A 13,241-nucleotide genomic window follows, 5' to 3' on the forward strand; every position below is an offset into this window, starting at 1 on the left:
GAGGTGAGGGTGTCCCTGCCCGGGGCAGGGTTTGGGACTGGGTGAGCTTTAAGATCCCTTCCAACACAAACCAGTCTGGGATTTCAGCAAAAAACTGGTGCAAACTGGTGGTTTTGGTGCCCTGGTTGCTGGGAGGAGGATGCTCTCATTTCGGTATCACACACGGTGTAAGAGGGCTGCGTGTTACCGCACTGACAGTATTGCTGTGCAAGCAGCTTGTTTGTGGTCTCAGCATGCAGAGCACCACTTCTTTGCTGAGGGGGTGCACAGGCAGCTGAGGGCTGTGAAGTCGGTGCTGGGCTGCAGTATGGGGCCACGGGGCTCTCGGGGCCAGCTCAGAGGATGCTCTTGGGTGTCTGGACCCATAATGGAGCTGACCCAAGCTATCTGTAAAGCAACTCTTACATTGGGCTCCCCAAAAGATGGTCCAGGAAGAGTCCCCCCATTCCCTCTGAGCACCGTGAGCTCCTCAGCACCCACGCTGCTGATTCACGCTGCCCTCGCAGCCTGGTTTCCAGGCAGGGGTTAAGCTGGGTACAGCACTGTCAGTGAGCAGGGCTGGCCCTGCAGAGCCCTTGCACCTAGAAAGGTGGCTGCTTCCCCAGCCTCCATCCTCACCTCTGTGTCCCCATCTCCCCAGCCCGGGCTTTGCAGGCTCTGGGTTTGAGTCTGAGCAGAGCAATTTGTGTTTTCCCCATCCCTCTTTCTCCATGGGGTTAATGCTGGGTACAGCACAGGGCTATATATATATTAGGAAGCAGGTTTTGATACTGAAATACAACAGTATTTCAGCCCCTGCTTTACTGCCTTTCCACCTGAGACAGGGATAAAGCAACAGTTTCTGTGCTCAGCAGTGTACATCACTCCATTAGCTCCCAATTTACCAGAGAGAAGTGTCACTTTAGGTAAACCCATCTGCCAAATGAAAAACCAAATGGAGCGGATGGAAGGAAACGGAATGTACTGAACATGCAAAGGGCATCTCTGGTAACTGAGCACAGCCTGAAATAATGCTGTCCCGGCTGCCTGGCACACGATGCTTCCCTGTGTCTGGAAAAGCACCCCCCCCACCAGGCTTCGTCTGTTACCCTGTGTTTGTAGAGTCAGAGATCATAGAATCCCAGACTGGTTTGTGTTGGAAGGGACCTTAGAGCTCATCCAGCTCCAACCCCTGCCACGGGCAGGGACACCTTCCACTAGAGCAGGTTGCTCCAAGCCCCTGTGTCCAACCTGACGCTGAACCCAAGACTTGCAGATACCACTGAATGATGTGGTCAGAGGACAACCCTTTGATTTGACCTTGCAGAAGATCAACCCTTCTTTGGTCTTTAAACGTTAGTCCCCATGAAAGCCTTAAAACTCTGTTTGCCTCTAAGTTTTGTGGACTCCATCCAGTTACTGTCCCCCCGGAGCAGCCCTCACGTCCAGACTTGTGTAGGTTGTAGGGCACTATGGACTAAAGCAGGAAAGCCAGGTTCTCAGGAGGGCAGGAGGAATGACAGTGCTTCTTATCAACTACCCAAATATCACCAGATCCCAGCATTTGCTGGGTACATGATATTTAACAGAAGCTGCCATGTGCAGCTCCACCAGCGTGAGGAACGCTACGTGCAATCTGGGTCCTCAACTGCAGAGAAGAACACAGGGGCTAATTAAAAATGATGGGCAATTAGGCAAGTCCTCCAGCCACACTTCTTGATGCTTAAAGAAGGGTTTTTTTAAGGTAGGATCCGTAGACCTGAAGGAAAACCTCCTGGTTTAAGTCAAGCTGTCACATAACTCAAACATTTGAGACGCATGATACCATCACAGTTCCACCCACCACACGTTGTTTGTTGGTGCTGGATTTGTGCCATGTTTTAAGAACAGATTATCATCAAAATCCTTTTTCCCCTTCACCAGTGACTGCTGATGGAAGGTGTGCAGAGAACAGCCAGCCATTACTCTGCTTGTGAATCATAAAGGTACTTTGCTGCAACAGCAGCATCAAGGGCGCCGCTCTGCGGGGACGCAGCACTTGAGGTCTCTGTGTAACACAAAGGTGGGTGATTTACTATGAGTAAATGGGCTGGAGCAGGGGGTGGTTCCACTCTGCTCCATGCAGGATCCAAGCACCCTCTTGTTGACCTCAACATTTGCTGGCAGAGCCCGAGAGGATTGCCCAACGCCTGTCCTGGGCCATTCCAGCTGGTTTTCTGTGCAGGACCAGGATTGTGGTTGCACTGTTTGTCCTGTTTCTTCCAAAAAAGTCTTACAGAGGATTCAGTTTATGAGATTGATTTAAGCATGAAATCCATTTGCGTCATCTGTAAGGTGGCATATTGACCAGAGTGGGGCTCCTCTGCCCCAGCAGACAGGGCTAAGCTGCTGACAGTGCATCTAATGCCTGCCTGGTGTTAAGATAAGACAGGTCTGAAGAGGAGGCTTCTAGGACTGTCATTCGAAACACACTGCTGTGGACCTCTGGTCTCACAGGAACACCCATGGGACAGTGCAATGATGGGAAGGCTGGGGGCAAAGCCACGCTGGAGATGCAGATGCGGGCAGGAAGCGAGTCAGGGGGTGCACCACTCAGACACCAAGGCATCCGTGTGCAGCATCCTCTCAGCACAGGCCCAAGAGGTGATCCCCTTCCCTGCATTGCCTGCCCACAGGCTGTGCAATGGTATCCCACAGAGTAGCTTTATTTATGTCTCTATTTTCCCTTGCTTACCCAGGAAAGCAGCCTGGAAACACCACCGGGAAAACGCCGGTTTGGGAAGCAGCTCTGGCATCATCCCGCAGGGCACTGGTGCTGCTCGGGCTGCTCCAGGCAGAATTCCCACGCTGACAGGCTGTAGGGCACAAAACAACCATAGAAGTCACTAATGAGAATTGCTGCCTGTCTCCACACAGGAACACTTGGGAAAGGAGGGGTTTCGGGGAAGGAAGAGCATTCCCTATTGCTCCGCCTTGCCTGGGAAACGTGCTTCCTGTGGCTTTGCAAAGTGGGGAGGGCAGGAACCCAGAGCCAGGTTTATTCCCTGTGCACATCTGTCCCCTTCACCTCACATACACACAGCTGCAGCGTGCACAGAAACTTGCTCTAATGCAGACTGAAACCCCTGAAGGATCTTCTGGCCTGATTCTGGCTTTTGTGCTTATGAAGCCAGAGCCAAACTTCCTCACATGCAGCAGCGCATGGGGAGTTCAGGCCATGGGATTCCTGCCCCTGCCTCCAACTTTGTTTGTGTCAATAAGAATGCAAAGGGAAAAATGAGTGCGTTCAGTCAAGCTGGCTCGCTTGGAGCAGCTCTGGGAGTGTGTTCTGAATCCCTTTTAGCTACCCTGAAAGGAGGGAGAGCAATCTGTAATTAAATCAATACATATGTAAAGGAGCATCTGCCACACAACCAGTTTAGCTTCTTTGTGTTGAACATGCATTTCTGTTGACGTGTTATTTGTGACTTATTCTTTGTATGTAAGGGTGTTATTACATTGGATTTTGGCTTGATTTAAGCAATTAAGTGAGTCAAATCACTCTATTCATTTGCAGGCTTTTTGAAGCTGTTCTGTTGGCTCTTGATGTGTGTTCCTGAGGCTGCCTCTCAGCTCACAGCTACTTTTATGATTTACCATTATTCAGAAGCAGGTTTGGGTAAATCAGTCAGGTTTTCACTGACCAAGTGTGCTTGGATATGAAACTAAGAGCCCTTCTCACAAACCTGGTTGGTTTCTGTACTTCTCTAACAGCTCTTCCAGCTTCAATCCATTTCATTGGTGGCTCTACAATCAAGTAGCTTTATTTCAGTCTAGCATATAGTAAAAATACTGGGAGCCTGAGGTCTTTATGGCATGAAAGAAGAGATTGTTATTTCAGTGTAGGAAATGAGTCTGGTCTTGCATTTCCTGAACACTCAGTGCTGCCATTTACTCTATGGATAGAAGTGATCCATTATTCTTTGTTTCTTTTCAGGGCCTGGTTCATAGGTTGGACCTCCCTAAATCTCTCTTCAAAACCATGAATATATGAAAAACAATATGATCTTATTGGTGATTTTGCTGTCTGTGATCACTCCTGCACTGGCTGTCCCTGGTGTGCAGGGCTTGTGCATTGGACTTGGGATGCTGCTGGTGGGTGCAGATGAGCATCTCTTCCTCCTGAGGTGTATGTTCATATTGCTAAGTTGGGAACTCCAGCTGTGCCAGTACGGCTCAGTCAGGAAGGATGCTCGTCTCGCCTTGTTAGCTGTCTGTTCTGGCTGCAGCAGGTTTTACCATGTGTACACAGTCCCCTGTGTCATTGGATCATGCAATGCTGCATCTCTCTTCCTTTTGCAGGATGTTTCTCGTTCTCTCCTGCCCTGTGTTGCTTCCATTGCTGCGATGGGAGAATGGGAGCAGGGGAGACAGCAAGGGGCACCTCTGGCTGCTTCTGAATGTCAAAGCCCTTGGAGGTTATTACAGACTAACGTTTGCCACACTCTGCTGCTACTGCAGTCTTTGAACATTACATTTGCTGCATAGACACCAATGGGTTGAGGCAAGGAATAGGAATGCTGCCTTTTTGCCTGATGGTAAAACGAGAAGATACTTGGAATATCAACCTGCAGTGCCTGATGGAAGAGGGACCATGTGAAGCTCATGCATGCTCCAGGCCTTAGCCCTCTGAAGGAGGCAGTAACAGACTGCATGCAAACCAGCTCTTCTTCCAAAGGTCCTTTTCCCACAGCTAATGCCACTTCCCAGGGAGCTGTGCTGTGTCCTGGCGCTGCTGCCGAATGGCACAGCGTGGGAAGCAAACTTCCCACCAGGTTTAGCTTGGAGAAGTGCCACACTCCTGTATGGCAGCAGGGAAACTAGTGAATTCCCACTGCCAAGAAGATGAAGACTGTGGAGCAGCTTGACGAGGATCAGTCTGTTGAGTTAAACAAGGGAAAACAAGTGTTTCTGTGGCAGGGTGCGAGCAGACTGTGATGCTCCCACAGGGATGCTTTGGGGGACAGCAGAACACACAGAGACATCAGGTCTCTCCTCAGTGCAGCTCTCTGGATGCAACCACCAGTGTAGCAAGTTACAAACCTTGATGGGCACAGGGTGGGTCCTTAATTTTCTTGGTTATCAGCTATATGTACATATATATATATATACATATAGATATATCTTGGAGGTGGGCACTGGATCTTTGATCTTAATGTAGGCTGGGTTTTATGCTTGGTGTCTCCTGAGCTCCATCAGGGCTGGCATCATAATCCAGCCCTCAAGGCATGTAATGGGGTGTGCTGAGCATCATGCCACCCCATCCTGCATCCTCCAACACTGCTTGTGGTGTTAACCAAAACTGCTGGTCAATGTGCTGCCAATCCAGGTGACTTACTTTCCTGCCACCACTGAGCCCTGTGGGGCAGAGCATGGCAGGAGCTGGTCTGCTGAGTGCTTCCTTGGCCTTAATCCCATCCCAGAGCTGCTGAGCTTGCGGCTTGGTGTTCGCTGGGCTGATGTATGAAACCCTCAAGGGTTCTTCATTAATTGTGTATGTATGTGAGTATCCCCAGGACAGCTGTGTAAGCTCAAGAGCATTTCATTCTCCATGCGGAGCTCTGGCCTTTTTCCTACCTGAGGCATAGTTTAATGAATCTCTTGGTGGTGCTTTGCCACCCAGCAGGAGCCACCACATTGCCAAAGACTGTAGCAGTGGCTGTTAGAGAGGAAACTTCCTCCTCCTTACGGGATGGAGAAGAAAGCTGACCCATCCTATGGACACTGGTTATCGACAGGCTATCAGGATGACACAGGAGCAGAGGCTTCAGATGCCCTGCAAGCCTCCAAGGCTTGTTGCTGCTCATGCCATGAGAGGAAGGGTGGGCATGTCCCACGCTGTGCAAAGGGGCTGTAACTTGTGCTTCCTCCTGAGTCCTTGTATGTAGCCAGAGAGGGACTTCTCAGGGGGGTTGGAAATCTGCTCAGAGGAAGGAATTGTTTGCTGCCGAGCTCTTTGTTATCCCTCTGACTTCAGTGGGGTTTATAACAAAAGCAGCTAGTTATTTTAGGAGGTTTGTAGAAGAAGGAACATCTCACAGGGATTGTGGTGGTGTCTGTGGCTACCAACCTTCTCCTCTGCTAGATGCCATGTGGCATAGTGCCTCTGGCCATGACCAAGGGGAACCTGCTCTGGCTTTTGCTAGGGACAGCCTGAAATGGGCTAAAAAGACACAGCTGAGTCTAAGTGATGCCCATTATCTACTGTGAATCAGATACAACATTTCTATATGGTTCTTTGCAGGCACAGTGAACCTCGAGCTCCAGCCTCCTGAGAGGTACCCATCCATCCTTACCACGCAGAGAGGAAACCTACTTTACATCTTCTCCCTTTGAGCTCAAGTATGTGAAGGAAGGTGACATGAGAGCTCTGGGTTTGGACTGAAATGGTTGCAGGATTACTTGAAGACCATTCTTAGAGACCTGGCTTCTACCCTCTAGGACAAGCTCAGTGGGTTTTCTGGCAATAGCAGACCAAGAGGTCACTTGTACCCTTAAACTCTTCTGAGGCTGTTTCCAACAGCAGCCAGTGCTCGGAAAATGAACCCAGTAAAACATGAGAAGAAGGTTGTGTAATTGCCTGGTTTTGTGGTTTGTTAGAGTTTTGCATGGGTGGGCACTGTGGTGTGAGCCTACTTTCAGTTCCACTGATGTTCTTGCCTTGCAAAGCTGAAGCACAAAACCCGAGTCCCCTTTTCAAAGATCCTGAAGGATCCCAAGGGCTGGATGCAGGAGGGAAGCAGGGGAGATTTTCCTCTTGCACCAAATCCAGGCTGTCACTTAGAAACCGCCTCTGCATCATCCTTGGCAGTGCTGGGGTGAAGACTGGACTTGATCTTAAAGGTCTTTTCCAACCTGGTTGATTCTGTGAGTCTCAATCATGGGGCACCACCATAGACTTTCACTTTGGTCCAGGAGGCAGTTAGTGGAGATGAGAGGGGGGTGTATGTGTGTCAGCACTGAGGCTCAACCCTGCACTACAGCACTGGTAGCTGTAGTGATTCAGCTCTTGAGGATGAGGGTGAATCGCTGGTCAGGAAGCCAGGAAGAGCAGTGATGCTCCTCAGGATCTGCACTGCGGAGTAGGAAGCAAATGGGGCCATGGGAGGGCTGGGACCTTGTGGTGGGTTGGCCTTGGCTGCTGTCAGGCACCCACTCGGCTGCTCTATCAGTCCTTCTCCTCAACACAACAAGGGAAGAAGGTGAGAGGGAAAAGCTTTGAGACAAGGACCTGGAGATCACTCACCAGTCACCGTCATGTCCAAAACACACTCGACTTGGGGGGAAAAAGGCTTTGCTAATCCTGCAGCCTCACCTCCAGATACAACCCACTCAAACACCATTGTTCTGAAGATGAAAGCTGACACAGTGATTTGTTTCTATAGCCACTGAATATATTTGGCTGTTTCCATCTCTGGATCTTTACTCTTCCCAGCAAACAGAGATGCCTCATTTCTCTAGTGATGAAATTGAGACCAGTTGACTTATCTAAGGTAACAGAAACAACCAGACACAGCCAGTGTCCTGCCTCCCACATCTCTCCACCTCTATGCCCGCATCCCAGCCAGCTCCATGGCAGGGTGAACCGGACGGAACGGGCTGGGATGTGCTCTGGGTTTTCTTTCCTTTCTCTCACACCACTTTAAGCCCTGTTTCCAGAAAGCTTTCCCCAACTTACTGTCCTGACCACGCTCAACTCTTACGTGCGTAGATTTTCTTGCAGCTCAGCAAAATGGTGATAGTTCCGTGACAGCTTCATGCTCATCTTCTCCCTGAATACTGGGGGGAAAACAGTCCTTTTCTCTGTCTTTATGGTTAGTGCCATTGGGGTGTTTTCCTTGAATGAGGTGTTTGGGTTTTTTCTTTCACTACCTTCACAGCAAGTGGCCCTTTTAGTGTGCAACCTGACAGCATCACCTCGGCCTAATAGTTCCCTTCAGGTGTGCCAAAGGTTTTCCACTTGCAAATCAAGGTTGTTTTGCTGCTACTAACAGGGAATGACAACCCTTTGGCTGGTGATTCACTCAAGTGCGTGAGATATGTGGCCCCAGACTGGGATGTGAGGAGCTGCTCAGATGGGATATGAGGTGGCACAGGGGAGGTGGGGAAGTGCTGCCTGGGACTCTGGCTGAGCCTGGCCATTAGCAGGGGAGCTGAAATCCCATCTCCAGTTTGATGTGGGGATCCGACCCCTGGACCGATAAGTAGCACTCACATAGTTCTGGTCATTTGTTACGTGTGAGATATGTTTGGAGGAGTCTTTTCCAGATGAAGCTTCTTCCTCTGGTGTGACTTGACCATGGGGGACCTGCCTGTGGAGAATCATCAGTTTTAGGGGGTTAGCCCCACTCCCTGCTAAAACAGCTTGTTCTGCTTGAAGAAGCCATGTGTTGCTGTAGCTCTACAGGAACTTATGGGAAAGCTCTTGGAAGGATGAACACAACTGACACTCAGCTGCCAGCCCATCACAGCACGAGCGCGGTGGTACAGGAGCCGGAGCAGGGCCCCGTGTCATGAGAGGGACCAGTGCGCCCGTCACAGCAGCCACTCTGCTGTGGTAAACATGAGAGGAGCTGAGGTCTCTTCTCAGCCCTCTGCAAGCAGGCTGCAGGCTGCAGGCTCCCAGAAGCGACGTGTGTCTGTGGGTAAGAGGGACTTGTACCCAGGCGCTGCAGCGCGTTCGCCGCCAGCAGCAGCAGGACGCTGGGGCCAGGGCTGCAGCATCTTCTGTCGTCACGTTGCCAGGAGGATGGGAGATGCTCTGTTTGTGTGTCGGGGCTGGGATTCATCCAGGCTGGAGCCACTGCTTGGAAATGCTTTTCCTCCAGGCTGAAAAGGGCAGAGGGGAATGTTAAAGCTGGGATATCCAATGCCATAACATCACCAGGCACATCTATTGACCTCATTACTCGTTTGCAAGTGTGTAGCATCCTTTGCAGAAAGGATGTTTAGCACAGACAGCTCAGCAGGGCTTTTGGAGACACGGGTCTTCCTGGTGACAAGTGTGTCTGGCTGTGATGGAAATGGTGTGCCACTGGGTGGGAGAGCTTGAGCTGCAGCACAGCCTCTTGCCACTGGTACCTGTGTTGAAAAGGAAGTATTTCCCTTGGGAAAATAAAGTATAGCTGGAACTACGACAGGGCTCGTCTACACAACGACCACGGTTTTAGCTTTATCACTGCTTAAAAAGAGAAACATCTTAAAGTTGGTGTTTCTGGTAGCACCATCCCATTGCAGCCCTGCCGTGGGAAGTCTCCATTCTGCATCTGGTGCATCCCCAGAGCACTGCAGGGAGAGACAGTTCTTGACATCTGAGGAACTTGACATTTGTCAATGCTGCCACCATTTTCCTCTGCAGAAGCCCCCGGCCACCTCCAGATGTTCCTCAATGAATTCCTGTTGCTCCCACTCTCCCACTTGCCACACATGAGACATGAACCTGGTAGGGCACGAGCAGGGACTGGGGTGCCGGTGATACCCTTGTCCTTATGTCTGGAAGTCTCGCTGGATCTCTGCATGATTTGCTTTGCAGAGCTGGAAGGAGGGAGCTGCCCCAATGGCCAGGATCTGGCCCGGGAGGTTCCTTCCTGTGCCGGTAGGATGGTTTCCATAGCACCAGGGATGTTGTGTTTCCATTTCTGCACACGTTGTTTCCTTCACCCTCACTGGCGAGGCGATGCTGAGCTGATCTTGCTGCTCAGGTTCCTGTGCACAGCCCAGGGGCAGGAGTTCCTACAAAGGGGTTGTCTGTGCCACTGCGGCCATCAGCAAAATCAGCTTTGCACCTCCTCTGATGATGGCATCAAGGCTGCCAGGCTCGCCTGGGGCTGTTTGCTGCCTTCTTTAAGCAGGTCTTGTCCCTGGCCTGAGCACTAAGAATATTATGATGCTGGCAGCAGTTTTTGCAGCTTTATTTCACTCTTCTCCCTGCAAAGCCCTTTGCTCTGCAGCCTGAGGACTACCCTGAGCCATGCCCCCACATCCTGGGGCACAGGGCTGGTGAGGCTGCATCTCTGCTTGGCTGCAGGGCTCGTCAACATCACTGCAGCATCACGTCCCAGCATGGAGGTCCTTCATCTTTAGCGACAGCTTTCCGTATGGCTGCATGATGGAGGGGTGGACAGGCAGGGAGGAGAGCCAGAGAAGTCAGTAGATGGCAGCGTCTGGTCTCTACCACGGCCCTTGCAGGCTCACAGGGATTTTAGGATGGATTTGTTATCGAGATGACATCCCAAAGCATCACAGCCTATGGTGCTGGGACTGTGGGTACCATTGCAGTATCTACTGCATCTGTTGAAGGTGACACTGCTCTGCCTTTGCGTCGCTGTGCAAGAGGTGCAAGATGGGTTCTGCTGCCTCGGACTGTGTGTGCCTCATCTGGTTGGGCTCTTTGATCGAGCGCTGTGGCTGCGTGTGGAGTTCCACCCCGCACACATCCCATCTTCTCCATGGGGATGGTTGGTCCCAGGCAGGGCCTGAGCATTGTCTCCCCAGGCCCTCAGGTCAGAGCTCCTTGTCTGCCCCTCGCCCCTTTGGCTGCTCACCCTCGCTGGCTGATCTGCCATCGCCAGCAGCATCGCTCTGTCTTGCTCACCACGGGGCTGTGCATGATCCCAAAGGGATCCCAGTGATCCCGAGGGGTTCCAAGGCCAGCAGAGGGAGAGGCGAGAAATGACAATTAAGGCTGAAACAGGATGCAGTGAAGAGCCAGGAGGTGATTCTCTTAGTGGTGAAGAAAGCCCTATGATAAGAACCTTATGGAGGTCGATGTGTGTGAGGTTTTGGAGATGAGTGATTTGCAGTAATATTGCCTTGTCAGGGGGTTGTGGTTTAATGCAGGAGAAAGACAGAGGATGAAGCCATTGGCTGCTAAATCAGCCAGGGGAGATTGCCCATCTCTTGATCATTCGCAGTCAGGATCCAGCTTTGCTGCAAGATGTGTTGGTGCCAGTGAGCCAGCCCAGAGCTCAGCCAGCGCGAGGGCTCGCTCAGACCCCTGGCTGCAGAGGGAAAGGCTGTGCAGGATGGCAGCTGACGTGGGCTGTGTCTCACCCACCTCCCACATCCTTGGCCTCCCGTCCATCCCTTTAAGGTCCTTTCCAACCCAAACCAGTCTGTGATTCTAGTTTGGCCAGCGAAACCCTCCTTAGGGCAGAGTTCAAACCCTGACCTATGGGCGCATCCCAGCCATGTGGCTGGGGACCCCCGTGGGGCAGCAGGAGCTGAGGTTGCTGCCTTTGCCATGGGCAAGGCTGTGTTTGGACCCATGGAGCTCATCAAGCGCTTGCAGCAGCGCCTGCCAGGACCCAGCCCCACAGGGTTTCAGTGCAGCTTTGATGGTCACAGGATCCCACCCCCCTGGGAGATGCTTTTGGTGCTTGTGGGGGGATATATGGGATGCTCCTGGTCCCTTCCGCCGTCACTCAGGCAGCAGGGGCTCGTTTGGCAGGGCTGGGGCTCCCCACACCAGGCTCTATTTTTAGGAAGCCAGGAGAAGTAGGTGCAGCCTTCACAGCACGAAGTTTCTGGTGCAATCTGTGGTTTCACAGCTTTGGTAGGGCTCAGCATCAGCAGTTTAGAGGCCGGGTGCTCTCCATGGCTCAGCACAGCAAAGCTGGCATCACCACCCAGATATGGCATGGAAGCCACATGCCGCTTTGGGGCCCTTAATCCTCTGTGGGGTCCCTGGGGCTTGTTCCTGTGCCTTTCCCTGCTCTTCAGCTACCTTGATCCCTTGGGAAAGGTTGTCTTGAGGTGCATCCGTGGGTGGTACAGCAGGACAGGGAGGTGAGGAGGGAAGGGGGCACAGGGGATGGTGGCCCTTGGAGCAGGGTGGCTCGGGGGGACAGCATCACCCCAGTGCCAATCCCTGCAGCTCTTCCCATTGCTCTTTGCTGCTCTGGAGGGTGGCTTGGCAGGGGCAGATGTCCCCTCACGTCTCTGGGGAAAATGAGGTGGAGATGGTGCTCTGCACCCTGCTCTGATCTACCTGCGGGGCACTGGGAGCTGGAGTGTATGTCTGATGGAGCCTGGAACTTCTGCTGACCTCCTCGTGAGTGTCTCCATGGCTGAGGGCCATGGTGAGCAGCGGGGCTGCAGCCTGCCATTACCACCGTAGCAGCTACAACCACCATCTTCTGCTCTTTTCTTCCACGGAGACATGAACATCGCAAGCAGCGACACCTTCGTCTCTGCCTGGGGCTGCCTCGTGCTGCTCTGCGCTCCAAGAGCTTTCTCTCATTCATACCAAGGAGAAAAAGGAACGGAAACTGCCACGCAACCTTTCCTTCCCCGGATGCTGGTGATGCTTTCTGTGGTGTTCTGGCTATGTCTGTTCTCTCTTCCTCTCCGGTGACGGGGTTGTCCTGGAGACACAAGAGCTCAGAGGATACAGGAGAGGGAAAAACCTAAAGCAGTGACAAAGCAAATGGTGGGAAAGCTCAACTTTCCCTTCTGCCGGTGGCCCTGTGCTGAAGGGACTTCATTTCGGTTTCTCTCATAGGTTCCCCTCTGCATCCCTCCCACGGCATTGCAGGCAAACTCCTTTGGTGACTCAGAACAACATCTCCTTTTCGAATGCATTGTTCTCAGTCCTGCCCAGCACCCAGCTTTTGTTAATTGTAGAGAGCATTTGGGGTGAGCAGAGCATCTGAAAGAGCTTGTCATGAAACCGCAGCAGGCACCTAAAGCCAAATGAAATCACTCTTTTCTCAGCAGCTTTCACCTCGCTGCCTTCAGAAGTGCTCCCAGATCACTGGGGCAGGCGAGCGGATGTTTTCTCAGTAAACAAAGCTCTGAGCTCTGAGTACAAGTGGAGACAATGTGCTGCTGATGAGCGGAAACACCACAACTAGGTCAATAGGAATGCAAGCGATGGATCACATTTTCCCATCAGCTCACCCCGGGGAAGATGTCCGGAGGAACTGTGCCAGTCGGGGTTCACACGTGGATGGGTACGGTTACAGTCAGAGGCTTTGGGCAGTTGCTTTCTTGGCACTGAGCTCATCACCGGGTGAAGGTGTGACTTCACCTTCCCTCTTATCCCGTGTGGGCAGACTCTTCCCTCTGCTGCTGGGCACCGTCATCCCACTGAACCATGCGCTGTTCCCCAAGGCTGTACCGTAGAATCCAGCCTGGTTTGGGTTGGAGAGAGCTTAAAGCTCACCCAGCTCCAACCCCTGCCACGGGCAGGGGCCACTTCCACTAGAACAGGTTGCTACAAG

The sequence above is a fragment of the Nestor notabilis genome, unplaced genomic scaffold (genome assembly GCF_000696875.1).
Source record: "Nestor notabilis isolate BGI_N333 unplaced genomic scaffold, ASM69687v1 scaffold10275, whole genome shotgun sequence".
NCBI classification, from domain to species: Eukaryota; Metazoa; Chordata; class Aves; order Psittaciformes; family Psittacidae; genus Nestor; species Nestor notabilis.